The sequence below is a fragment of the Atheta coriaria genome, unplaced genomic scaffold (genome assembly GCF_025399875.1).
Source record: "Atheta coriaria isolate IRGN ID8LTWV9N9 unplaced genomic scaffold, Caltech_Dcor_3.1 hic_scaffold_9_pilon, whole genome shotgun sequence".
Taxonomy (NCBI): Eukaryota; Metazoa; Arthropoda; class Insecta; order Coleoptera; family Staphylinidae; genus Dalotia; species Dalotia coriaria.
This window is the reverse complement of record NW_027045451.1, coordinates 5,144,587-5,159,168: the sequence shown is the minus strand read 5'-3', so window position 1 is coordinate 5,159,168 and position 14,582 is coordinate 5,144,587. Positions and strand designations below refer to the sequence as shown.

Genomic DNA, 14,582 nt, shown 5'->3' with positions numbered 1-14,582 from the left:
TGTTTCAAATTGACTTGACTGCGCCAGGATGGTATCATCAAAGTCTTTTGAATTGGGTATTAATCAATAGGTAATGTTCGATAGTTTGTTCTAATTTAGTTTAAAGCCGGCGAACTTTGGTCCCTCGTCCTTGGCTCCTTGTTGGGCCTTAGTTAACGTCCGCTCGAGAGCACACACACAACGAGTGCGCACGGCGAAAAGGACGATAATGTTGAATGTGCTCGTTTGGTCCTTGCTCCGCTTCTCTCTGGCGCTCCTCCTCTCTGTTCTCCTCTCTTCACACCGCATCACTCGTGATGGTGCGTTGGGTAGTTTCGTACGCTCGGCTTGGAGTGCAGACATCAGATAGCAGATAATGTGCGGGCAGAAGCGCGGCAGCGAGGGCCATTATAATGGAAATTACATTAAACCGAGTTATAATAATTTAATGCCCATGCCCGCACCGCACCGGCGGCACTGCGTCCGGCGCGAAATGGCTTTGTGCTTCCCCGAATACCCTAGTGTTGAGGATGAAACTTGAGCTAATGTTAACGATCATATGGACGTTCTATTAAAGTTAAAGACAATAAGGTTTCTAATAGCCAGAAGTTGATTTTTGTGATAAACGAAAATATTTAAATTCATACTAAATTAAATCTTTTCCTTCCATTTTAAGGCTTTAAGATCTTATCTTTTCATATTATGGTCTGAGAAAATCCATGAATCCTAGAAGTAAAAGACATCCATTAAACTTGCTATAAATTGGGAAAGTTTCTAAAAATCTACATCGAATTTTCCCATATTTCCGATATTGGTATCGGTATTAGAATTCGAAAAAATGTATCTCGCCAAATATGTAACGCTAACTTTGGAACATTTTCATCATTTTTTTTTTAAACTAAACGAAAACAAGTAATATAATATAGCTAGTTTAAAAAAAAACATAGTACTACGGTAGTACTACTACCTCAGAAACGGATATTTATATAAAATCCAGCCGATTTAAATTCTTATTAATTTACATCAGACTTGCCTGTTTTATTTCTGTTCCTGTTTCTCGCAGGAAAACACTTAGTGTGACTAATTTTTCGTTCCTACTTCGTCAATATCAATAAAAGATAACATTTTTACTATGCAATCGCATAAAAATCTATTAATTTCTGAGAATAAAGTCTGTAGTACTATTTCCGCACCAGTTCTCGTATGCCACGTCTCTCCTACATCAATCAAACAAGACTTAATATTTTATGCCAAAAGGTCTCGACGAGGATGGGATTCGAACCCACGCGGGCAGAGCCCATTGGATTAGCAGTCCAACGCCTTAACCACTCGGCCACCTCGTCTTGTTATCAGCCCAACTGGCAGCTGTTGAAGCATGCCTCCTCATTTTTATCATTAAACCAACATCATAAACAATGTTAATTAACATACACTACGAACAGTTGCTCACAGTGGACAGTAATACACAATAATACACAATAAAAAAAGATAAGAGTTGTTTATGGGCGTAATACCATCATTAAGGTTTTAATTCGGTTAAATATTTGTTGATTGTGGAGGTGTCCTGGGTGTGGCAGTAGTAGCATTAGTAAGATTTGTATGTGAAATTAGAAATTATGTTTGTCGATAAATTCGCCTATTAATTGGTTTACACGATTGTGGCGCACGGATTCCGTCTGTCGCGTAATAACTTTCACCCTTAGATTTATACCGAGCCTAAAAATTAAACTAACATCTTACAATTCTAATTAATTACTGATTCTTCAATAAATCATCAAAATATCGCAGCATTTTAACCAATTTAAGTCGGAATTTACTAAAGTTTTATGATAATACATTCCTTAGATTACAAGCAGGATTAAAATGTGCTGCAACATCCTGTATATTCATTTATGTTATAAACTGACCGCCGTCGAGTAAATCACGCCTGATTACAATCGAAATCCCTTTGCCACGAACGTAAACTCTGAGCTACGGCACTATCCTAGCACAACATCAGGTGTATTTACCTATAGATAGGACAGACATTCCCACAATCCCAATATAATCTCGACTTTGACTTAGTTACGCCACACACACGCTCATCTACAAACACATAAGTAAGTAGACATAAATTCGATTAGGTTAAGTTTGCATTTTAGCCCACCATCCACGTCGAGGCTAATTATTTCTTTGTACCTGTGGGGCCCGCCGATAATAAATTATCAAGTAATAAGCTTCATAAAAATGATAATAAAAAGAATGCAATAAACACGAAATGGAAATATCCCCGACATGACGAAAATGCGCAATAAAACGCAATGTCGGAGCGAGAGAGGTGAGAAATTGCGAGGAATTTTAAGCACACACATTTTCAGCGTTGTTTGAACGATGGCGTGTCGTGTGCGGGGCGCGGAATGTGCCAGGTTCGCCCAGCGCGGAAAATTCGTTTTATTACTCAATCGGAGGTAGTTACGTATGCCGCCCACGCGGTTCGCACCCTTGTTTGGCTCGTCTCGGACGTGCCGTTCCCGGTCGTGCTGACGCGTGCATCCAGCGGCAGGGAATGAGCGCGCCCAAGGGTGCGAGGGTACTAAAATGCTAAATTAGCTAAATATGTATGAGCACTGCAACAACTCGCGCGCCGTAAACTTGCATAAGTAGCTGAAATTTTACGCAAGTAACACTTAAATATTTATAGAAAAAAAAAGGTATAACATAAACATCGTTTTTTATAAGATCTATCAAGACATATTAATAACGCAATATGATGTTATGTTGTAATTTATTCGAGTGAAAGGCCACGTGGGCGTCTGCGCTCTGTTGACGGCGATACGTGTTATCTTACCAGCCGCTAGTGGAAATGGCGAAACCCAACCCGAAATGCCTTCGAAACTCGAAACGCGCACAACGCGCGGCCGGGGAATCTAAACTGGGTGCCACTAATAAATCATAGATACGGCAATAGGACACGCCAGGCATGCCCCAGACGTGGTGTGAGGCATGAATATCAGCGTACATCATGGCTCTGTTATTTAATGTGTGCACGCCATCGAATGGCTCTAGCAGCATATCATGGCGGAGGAAAACAGATATGCCATATCTGCCAGATGCAGGCGGCTGTTGTGCACAACAAAATACATACAAGTCTACATGCAGCATGAAATCATGCACGAAAGTTTTTAACTTTTTAAGACACAAAATAAGTAAACTTTGTTCATTGTAGCATGGTGGAGCACAGTGTATCGTCGTAAAAAACAAATTCATATTTACGATTCCATAAAGTCTCGTTTCTCATCCACATCCACATCCTTTGCGTCTGTTATCCCTTGATCCCGTCGCGTCCATCGAGAGCCCTTAGATATTCGAGCACATTACATTCGGCCTCTATATTTTCTGCTTCAGGGTATTTTATGAGTTTTTTTTTTCGCTCCCGCTGTATAAAAGCCAACACAAGCGTCATTTTTATAAATTTATACGTCGAAGACGTTGCCAGACAGCCTATAACTCTGATATAACTCGATGGGAATAGGATATCGATAGGAATTGACAATTTACGTTGAGTAGATATTGTATTTTACGTTTTCTTCGTTTTCGAGAACTAAATAAAGTTTTTCTAGTGACGGGTAGAATTTGATAATGAATGTCTGGTGGTTGGAAGCGAGCGAGAGAAAAAACACATTAACGTTGAAAATAACGTCGTTCATCGATTATATCTATCAGGTTGAAGCTTAGTTTGGCGAGGCGTTCGCGCGAGCATCGCATCAATCATTTCACGCTCTAATGACTCAAAAGTGCCCACGAGCACACCAAGCGGAGGCATCATTACGAAGGCGATGTGCGAAAACTGACATTACGTGTGTATCGCGCGCGCACATCATAACGAAGTTCACGGCGAAAACGCAGCAGCGGTGACGCACAAGGCGGCAATATTTTTAGCCGCATGCAAATTGGCAAATTTTTAGCGCTGCAAAAAACTTTTTGACTAAATTTAGCCATTATAATCTTCATTTGTATCCTACATATTCGTTTTAAATTTAAACGCGACCGAAAGAAAAACACAAAGCAATCAATGTTTATTGTTACCAATAACAGAATAGCAGATTATAACTGAAATGCATTAACGAGCTGGCGACCGCAGACGGTCATAACCGCCGGCAATATCAAGTCCATAATGAGCTAATAAAACGAGCAACCAAATCGAACTTTATTGATGAATCGCATGCACACACACACACAATCAAAACTATGTATTCATTTATTTTTAAATCATCACAAAAAACGCGCGTGTTTGTATCGGAATCAGTTTCGATTTAGTTAAGTATAGATTTAGAAAATGTCGAAAATACATGTTATTCAGTATTGAAAGGTCGGAAACGTTCCATCTATAAATAATTTATTTATTGTGGCTCATAATGTGACAAATAATCCACGTGGATAGATAATACCAAATGACCGAATATAAATATGAACAGATAAAGTCAATCCAATTCAAAATAATGAACTAAAAATAATTCATGTGGAATACATTATTATTTATGAATAATAAATAAGTTTAATTAATTTTTGGCAAACCGCTGAACCGTCAACATTGAATTTTTCGAAAAATGTTTGCGACATGTGGTGAACGTTGGCTGGTTAACTGTTTTTCTTTAGTGTCATACATTTGAGTGCTCTAATAGATGAAATAAAAACACATTTAAGTGACATTTCCATTTTTATTTTTTATAGGTTCACTTTTATCGACTTCCAGTAAGAATAAATTGTGCTATCGATCGGCGCACAATATTTAAAAATGTTTACGACGAATAAAAAGCGACATAAAAAGGCGGTGGAAATTAATTCACTCATGAATTATGAATTTCGAGGTTGAGACGATCGAGAAAGGCAGCAAAAAAAAAAACACGTAAAACTTAAAATCCCAAAAGACGATTACAGATTATGATGATTAACGATGAGAATCTGTAGAAAATTTTTGGTCGTAAACTGTTTTATTTGCATTTTTATGTAAGGTTCTAATCAAATTTATCGGTTTCTACTAAAATTGAGTATTTTTTCTTGGTAAGTAAATTCAAAGTGTGTACGGGATAAATTTATTTCGAGTAGAGTTTCGAATTCAATCGACCGGTATTGCTAGAATCGTCGGAGAAGATTTTTAAAGTACAGGGGAGGGCACGACCAATTTACTAAAGAAAATATTGACACTGCGAGTTCGTCCGCGCCCATCAATTCGCAACTTTCCGGTTTATTTACTTTTCTCAACGGACAAAATAAATCCAATACCCCAGGTTTAAATCGGCCGAAAATGTTTTAAATTTTATATTTATAGGAAATATTTTAATGTCAAGAGTACAATGTACATTTTATTCAGTTCTGAACGACATAATAAGAAAACAATGCCTGCACAAATTAAAACTGAATATACCTTGTAATTGGAATAAAATTTATTTGGTTTTTATTGAGTTATCGTAATCACTGATATTATATATTTCCATTTTATATATCGTGTAGTGTAATTTATATTTTAAAGTAATTTTTGACATGTTTCGCTTTATTGGAATTTTCAACAAAATTCAAAATGGAAAAAATGATTAACCTCTGATTAACTTTGCTTTTATAAAATTTCCAAAACTGTCAATGTGCTGCTATAATGAAATCTTTGTTTATACCAGCAAAATGATGATTGCGAACGTCTTGATTGGATTTATTGCCAAGTTGCATTTTTCTCGGCCCAAGTGCACTCAATCGCGAACGTAAAACTCATATTTATTCGTGCAGAAAAATAGCAAGCGAGTGACGCGAAAAGGCGTTGGTTGCCGTTTTGTTTCTGCCCGCTTCGCGTAACAAATGCAACTATCAGACATTTTTCTACATGAAGAAATCCAAGCGAATCATTCAATATCCATATAACGCATAGAAATATACGTAGAAATAAAACAAAGAAATAGAGAACACAAAATTTAAAAACATCAAAAAATGTAATTTTTTCGGGACCGCCTTTGAAAATATGACTCAACAGAAAAATCTTTTTTGTTTCGTCATCGTTTCAATTGCACCATGAGTCGTTCCCGCTCCCCCAATGTGATATTCTCTTTGAGAGTTTTCATTTTCGTGCGTTCGTGCACGTTCTCCTCGCCCGGCCAGAGCGTGAGTGTGTGTGGCATGTAATTCGAGACGTGATTAACCTACCGTACGGCGTATACCTACAATTATTCGATGTGCGTGTTGCAGGCGCCGCTCGAAATTCCGAAAAAACTTACACTCACACACACATCACAATACCGACTGAGTACATATCACTGAGTCATGCGGCGCACACCTGCTGCTTTTTATAGTCATTAATTCGAAATGATATCAAGCACAATCCACTATCCAATTTGGAATTATCCAATTACCTAAGAATTCTAAATCTTTAAATTCACCCGATGTATTATTTCCTCCGTATTTTTGGGAGCGTTTGTACAATTTGATAAAATTGCAAAAGCAACGTCCATTCGGATAAATTACTGTATTATCTACCATCAGAGAGGCAAAGTGGGTTTGGTCCGGAAAACTGCTCGTGATCGATTTCGCTTTTTTCGCTGAGGGTATTATCATCATAGGGAGCGATTTCCCTATCGTATTGGCGATCAAACGACCTCGTTTCGGATGACCAGCACGATCAGGCCATCGGGAATGGTCATCCCTTCGATATCGGCGGACATCATCACGGCTGTCTCGGGCAGATACAAACCGGATATCACACTGCTATCGTGAAAATCGCGCCCTTCTGCCATTTACCCACCAGTTCAACTCTAATATTTAATATTTAATATAAAATAAAAATTTTCAAAACTCACACACACCCAGTATAACTTAATAGAAGTCGAATATCTTAAATTAAAACTACTATAATTAAATAGAAATTTAAACACATGTTACATAACAAGCTCTCTCGAGTAAAACCAAGTCAGCAGGCAATAAAGACGCGATAAATCTCAATTAATTAATTAATTAACATGAAAAGACCGAGTAAAAATAGCCGGTTGTCCGTTGCTATCCACGGGAGTGACAGTCGAGAAACGGACGCGAAACGACAAGCGGACACGGCCACTAATGATACGAGTAGAAACGATGGAAGAGAGAAGCAACCAACAACTAACCTCGCCACCGTATCAAGTATATCAAACTATTAACTGGTAATAATTGAGCTGAAATTGAATCAGTGTGAGAAAATCACGGCGTTGTTACACTACCAGTGTAGTTAAGTGATAGTTTTTAATAAGACACTTCCGCCATCTACTCGGACGAATACATAAGCATGACTTAATCAAGGAAATGAAATGAATATATATATTATACGATGGACACAATTCGATTTAAACGCACTTTTATCCACTAAGTTATTTATTAGTAGATGGCAAAACGTAGTAAAATGAAATAGTAGACGCTGATGCGTATTTAGAGTAGTAGTAGCATGAAGAAGTGACGGAAATGCATTTATAATCATCAAAATGACAGTTAAATGATGCGACATGATACGTAATGTCGTAATGTACCAATTGTGCGACGCAACCGAGAGTGAACAACACGACGAACGGATGAAGGGGGTTTTTATTTGCTTTTTTTATCGTCGGCGCGTTCGTTGTTTGCGTGTGCGCTCATTGTGGACGGTTTCTTGCACCCCGCGAGATGAATTAAAACGCCATTATGGGAACGAACTTCGTCCATCGCATTTGATTGATATGAATGCGTTTTAAATATTAACAAAGCCACAAAAGTATTTTATACCTACTTATATACAAAAATGGTTATAATAGGTAAGAGAATATTATTATGTGATGGAAAGTTGCATACAAAAATCGTACCACGCGCTTTATGACATCTTTTATTGATATCCACAAAGTAAGAACAAAAAATTAGTCACACTAAGTGTTTTCCTGCGAGAAACAAAAGGAAAAAGAAAACAGGCAAGTCTGATGTAAATTTCTAATGATTTGAATCGACTGGATTTGATATAAATATACCATTTCTGAGATAGTGCTATATATTTTGTGAATACTAGATAAATTATATTACTTGTTGCAGTTTAGTTTTTAAAAAATAATCAAAACGTTCCAAAGTTAACGTTAAAAAACACTTTACTCACATTTCCTTTTGATTTATTGCTTTAAAACCGTTTTTACACCAAACGCAACAATATTTAAGCAAAAAACTGAAAAAATTAAATTTAGAAACTTTATTCAATTTTATTGAATACTTTAAAAAAGTATTATGTCGTTGCTAACGTAGTTGCAATTGAAATTGCAGTGGCAAGACATATGTTTGCATATTTATCGACTTTACGACCAAACTAATTTAATTTAAGCTAACATTACAATTGCAACGACTTCTCGACCTAAAGCAATCAACTAAAGGTACTAGGCTAGTACACAAACAATAATCAATTATGAATGTTTTTTCTTCTTCAGCAATAAAAAAATAACCGCCTGCTTGTAATGAAAATGTAAATACATTTATTTCTAATCAGCGTAACGCGAGCCATTGCCGCTGCATGCACATTGTTGTTTGTAATAATGGAATAATAATGGAAAGCATCGCAAATCGCGGTCCGGCGATTTTGTAATTTATAATCAGTCATCGTGACTGTGACTACGAGTGAGCGCGCGAGCGCGCGCACATTGGTTATTCTGTGGCGGCGCCGGTTTGGGCGTTTCAGCGTTTTATAGCGTGCACCCGATCGAATTCAACTTAATCAACGTAACAGAAAACAAAACGCAGCACCGCACAACATCATGATCAACCATTCCGTAAACAGAAATAAATTCGAAATTCATTTATCTGAAATATATTGATTTGGAATATCGAAAGCAATTCGAGAATGTAATTGGAACACACGGGAATTATGTATTACGTACTTACTTACAAGCACAATAGAATGGCAGGGGACATTAAAATGGGAATTTCGAGTTGTGCGCCGCCATCGTCCACGTAATTAGAATAACAATGGACGTGACTATGTGTGGAAGAGTGAACGACGTGCCGGGCAGAAATTTAAACACAGCGAGAGCAGACAATTCCGGTATGTCGCACCCGGACGTGTGCACACGCAGACTGTGTATTTTATTATCCTTCTGTTGGTCCTACGACTCAAAACTACGTCATCTTTGGGTTTGCTGATCATAAATTTCAAGCCAAACAAAAAAAAAAATTTTTTTAATAGAAAAACATGAAAAACAAAAGAAATGTTATTAAATTACTTTTATTTTTTATTTTTCTAAATGCAATTCATAAATTACGAGTAGTGCACATAAACGTGACATAATTTATGCTAGTCTTAAACGTTTGGCATGCATGTGTGCGCGGTTGGTCCGAGACCCGCATTAATTCATTAGAACAATAAAAAAAATAAACGGAATAAAAATATGAAAAATGCCGCCTTGGTCGGTGTAATAAACTCGGAAATATTACCGCCGCATTACGAGCATCGTGGCGGACGGACGTCCATGCAATTACCATTTTTTTCGGCGGTGCGCGCATTTGTTTTTCTTCCTCGTCCGGCGAAGCGATTCCGGCACATCGCACAACTCACACACCAGCATAATTTCTATTACTTTTAGTACTTCCATACAGGGCCGTCATTTAAACACTTTTAACATTTCTTATTTCAATTTTAATCTCAATTCAATTTTATTTCTTTAAAAATTTTATTTCATTAAATATGACCCTGTAGAAGTAAATTAATCATATTTAGGGCTTTCGTCTTTCCCTTTGCGTTTAATCTTTCAATTTCACATTTTTGTTTACCCGCGCTGTGTGAGTTTGACATGGCCACGCTGCGCGTTTCAAACGTTGTTATTTTTCATTTTCCTCGTATTTTTTATTCGGTTGCGATTCGGATGATACGCGGCGATGGTGGTCGTGTGCGTGCCCGCAAGAGTTTTCGGTAAGTGTGTAAAACGTATAAAGAGTATAAAACGTAAAACGTAAGAAGAATTTAATCTAAATTACCGGCATGATAAATGCGTTTTCGTGGTCTGAATAAATAAGCCATTAAGTGCCGCGAGCAGCGCGACGATATACCAATGCCAACCGCAAATTATACCTATATTGCATAATGAATAAGGTAAAACAAAAGCGGAACATCCCAAAATATTACGTAAGATGTTAAAAATATCAATGGAACGTTTAATTGCACATTGACCAAAGAAAAATTGATAAAATCGTATTTTAAAATTGATTTATCTAAGTATTAGTTCCTACTAAATGCAGTCGAAAAAATAATCAAAAGAAGGCAAAAGAAGACGCAAAAGAAGAAAAAATGAATTTACGTGAATCTGTGACCCAAATGTTGAAAACCACTGACATATTGCTTCCCCAATAATAAATTAATCACCACTTTGATTTCACGTCACCAATCTTTTCTTAAATGAAATCTTATTAGATGATTATGCGATTATACCGTCCAGTTAATATTTAATCTTCTCCGAAGTGCTCGCCAGCATGGTTTTTGCATGTCAGAGTTAAGTGCATTAACTTTCGTAGCTTTCAGAGCGTTCATTAAAATGCAAGATTTCAATTAAGATTCGACAACATCCACGTGTCAATATTCCATCCCATTGACGTGTAGGTACGTTACGCGTAGCCTTCAAGTGAACACAATTTTTATGCAAAATTGTGATCGATTTTCGTCATTTTGGCATCTTCAATTTCGTGCGCGAAGAGAAGCGATGCCAAGCAACGTCAACGCAATTATATTGATTGGTTTGCGCCTCGAGGCCCGAGCGCTACGAAAAGTGGATTATTCTTTCTACATTCATTCTTCGTCGCTCGTCGCCTTCGTGATGAGTAGTGAACGAAATTGCGACGAAGTAGCAAGCCAGCAAATAAGTAACGCCGAAAAAACGTGAATCGAATTTGTAATTAAATAGAAATTGATCAGATATTCGACCAAATTCCAAAAACGGAAAAAAATCACACAAGCAAACAAATTTTAGTAATGATTGGAATCTATTTATAAATTGGGAAGCGCTCGGCCATTAAATACATTAAACTCATTACCATTTAACATTGTAGCGATTTACACGAAGAAAAATGAAAGCTATTATAGGTAGTTGAAGCTGAACGCCTTAAGCGATAGATTTTTTTTTGTTTTCCGGCTTAATTTATTCTCCAAGGAAAAGTTATGGTAGTTGCAACGCAAACTTTAGTTATAAACGTGTCTAATTTTGCTTACGTAAAGACCGGCCTCTAACCAGACTTAATTCTCGACGCTCCCAAACACTCTTGCCGGCTATTTTCGGACGTGGCTAATGATAATGCGTTGCTTCCATGATGACGGTTCTTTTTGGGTGTCTAAAGTCATCACGATCACAAACTACCTACCTACTACAAAGTAGGGTGGTAATTATGTATGGTTAAACATTCAAAAAATCCAAACCCAATCATAAATTCCAGATGTAATCAGTAAATTAATGCTGAAGAAACACGCGTTTTGTTTTGGTATAGCGTATCGCATAGATGTAGAGACAGCGATTCATTTGTTTTGTCATTGTCCGTGAAACAAATGATCGATCATTTCACAAATGTGCGCAATTCCTGGCTATTGTCCAGGGAATATTTTCAATGTTTTAAACTTCGTATTGTGTTTTGTTCGTGGCGCGGCGCGCAAGATGGCCGTGGCGTAGAAAAAGGGAACACAATGTGCGCCGCGAGTAAAGAACATGCACAATGGACACATTGTAACAATAGCGCAACAAAAGCGACGACCGGCCGCGGCAGGAGGCGCGAACCAAGCCCCGGGAAAGGGAAATTAATTATAATTAAATGCGCGCCATTAATATCCTTCGCGAGATTTATACACATGAAAACAAAACAAGCCGAGTTCTAATTTAATCTATAAATTGCATTAAAAAAATATTGGAAGAACAAAAGATTGTTAAATGTTTTTTTAAATCCGCAAACGTGAGAACAGCGTTCGGCGAAGGAGCGAAAACACTAAGAAGCTTTATTCTTTTATTTTATTTATTTTTTCGTAAGTCCTTCAGTTCTTTATTTTTTGTATTTATTTCTTTCATGCAATGCGCGTGTTCATTGCGCGCTGTTTTAATACGTCCTTAATACTCGCCGCAGGGGGAGCTTTAACTTCTTTGACTTCTTTGTGCGCGTTTTGCGTGCTTGCTTTCATTTGTTGGTTTTCGTTTTTGCCATGCCCGGCATTCAATGGCTGAAATTTAAGAAAGTGTTTTTGAAACCAACTAAAACCATAAAAAAACTTCAATTTTTTTCTCTTCTATTTTCATTACTAATGTCTATATTTTCGATAAGGTCTCCGGTTGTATGAGAATCACGGATTCATGATTCCTGGCGTATGAGAATAGCACCGCAGGTGCTTTCTGTTTTCATGCTCGGCGCTCCAAATGAGTCTTAATGATGCTTCAATTCCGAAACGAGCAAAAGGGTTCTACACTCGGAGTTTTAACGCTGAACGAGCTGATTCAATAGAAGAAGAAAAGGGTTAGACTCCCCTGTAGGATCTAATTATCCCGTAAAGCCACAAGACCAAGTTCTACACTCTCACAAAGCATAAAAGAAAAAAATAAAACGAATACAAAGCGCAGTTGTCGTGTTCGTGATAAAATTAAAATTGCCACCCAACAGAACGAAAAAAATAAAACTTAATTATGACCTACATAAAACTTAATTGTTTTAATGGCGTCGAGGGTTCAAAATTTAATTAAAATGTTTCTTGCCTAATTCACGCCGACCGATAGATATATATTTCTCATTATCTAATGGGCAAAACGTCAGCAAACATCCACAACCGTTGCCCACATGTGGCTGAAATTTTAATTTTAATTTCCCTCGTCAAATTTGGGTGCCGTGTCGAGTCTCGGCTCGAATTACCAATTGAAATTTTGATGACTTCCTGAATATAATTATTGCCCAGTTGCGCGCCGAATATGGAAATGCAAAGATGAAAAATTCTCAGCGTCGTCGTCGGTGAATATTATGCATAGATAAGTTCGAAGCATTCGAGGGAGAGACATGCGTCGCGATGAATATACATGCATTCATCGCGCGCGCGCCCGGTCCCGACGTATGTATAAATAACGAGCGCGCGAGCAGATAGCCGAATGCAGAAAGCACTTATCTCGAACGGAAGTAATCTGCATATCTGGCACGAGAGACCTCTGAGCTAAAACGTTTGCCCGAAACTCAGGTTTATGCATGTTGTGATTTCTAGCGTTTATGTTTTCCTTAATCAACCAGATTGTTACACATCATCTGCAAAACAACAAAAAGTTAAACTTCTAAAGAAAAGTTTTTTTTTTCGTTTTCAAGAAATCGTTTGTAAAATTTCACACTCCCGTGATAATACAATATGTGCCGGTAGTGTCGGCATATGCGAAACATTTGCCGATCGATCATAAATGCACTTTACGTGTTTTGTTCGCCGGTGCCGCCAGAAAGGGCACCGACTGTACTCGCTGAAATAAATACGCACATCGTCGAAGTGCGTTCCGGCGATGCGGCCGTAAAATAAGCCGTTCGGGTGCGCGGCGTCGAGAAAATAAAACCGTAAAGGGACTTAACAATGTCGTAGAAAAAAGCCCTAAAAGTGCGCTTTTCCGTCGTTCGCGCGTCGCTTTTACGACCTCGGCGTGCGACCTTTGTGCACACACACACACACTGACACAAAAGTTGAGCGAATGCATATGCGTAACACAAAATGGCCGCCGCCGCCGCCGTCAGCGTAAACAGCGCCAAACTAACGTAATGCTATGCAAACATGCAGTAAAACGTTGGGCAAACAACACGGCCCGCAGTGAATTTCCGAGAATGGAGAATAAATAATGCACAAGCTCTCGCGAAGAGAGACGAAGAGCCAAAGAAGAAAAAACGAGGACGCTTCGTGTGTTTAATCAGCATATGACTTAAACCCGACGCTAAGAACCCCTAAGAAAACAAAAGACGCATAAATAAACAGAGACAAAATCTTGAAGATGGCTGTCAATAGCACTTTGCTAGCCGGAAAAAATCGAGGCGCAAAAGAAAAATACATACATACGAAAACACTAATGAAAACACATTTTCAAACTGATGTATGAATACTTTGCAGCCGTTTGGGGAATAGCGAGTCGAGGCGCGCAGGATGGAGAAGAAGGGCATTAAAGTATCGGGCGTGTTAAGAGCATAATACCTGTCTCGTCCGCCTCTTGTCTCATCTCGACGGTGCGGTGCGGCGTAATCTGAATTTGGGGATGGGACCAGCGGAGAGGGCTTTACTTGGAGCGCAGCACAACGTATATAATCGCATTTTTATCAAGATTTATTGCTGCCGAGCGCTGGCAACGCCCGAAGAGACAAGTGTTGTTGTAAACGCTGACGCTAAACCGAGCCGCGCCGGGTTTGATATGAAATATACATCGTGAGTTAGACAACCATAAAAGTATAAAACTTCCCAACGCCGCGCGTACGTATTCACTGGAAAACTTATTTCCAGTCATAACAACGTTGCTAGGCAACCTGTTGACGTTGCCTAGCAACGGTTCCGCGCATGCTGACTACAACGTAACAAATTGTTTCACAATGTGGAGCGTGAATGAGCGTGAATACCGAAAACGAATGTGACATTGCCTACA

At 38.3% G+C, this 14,582-nt stretch overlaps 1 long non-coding RNA gene and 1 other non-coding gene across 4 annotated transcripts in view; both read right to left on the bottom strand.

Moving 5' to 3' along the window:
- Positions 1 to 14,582, bottom strand: part of LOC135799028 (uncharacterized) — a 34,265-nt gene that overhangs the window by 7,194 nt on the left and 12,489 nt on the right. The window contains exon 3 of one of the 3 annotated variants that reach the window (XR_010549869.1): positions 1 to 705. The exons of the other annotated variants lie outside the window; for them this stretch is intronic. This is a non-coding gene — a long non-coding RNA (uncharacterized lncRNA). The remainder of the gene's footprint in view (positions 706 to 14,582) is intronic. 3 annotated transcript variants of the gene reach the window in all.
- Positions 1,241 to 1,322, bottom strand: TRNAS-GCU (transfer RNA serine (anticodon GCU)). Its single transcript has one exon. It is a non-coding gene; the product is annotated as a tRNA-Ser (tRNA).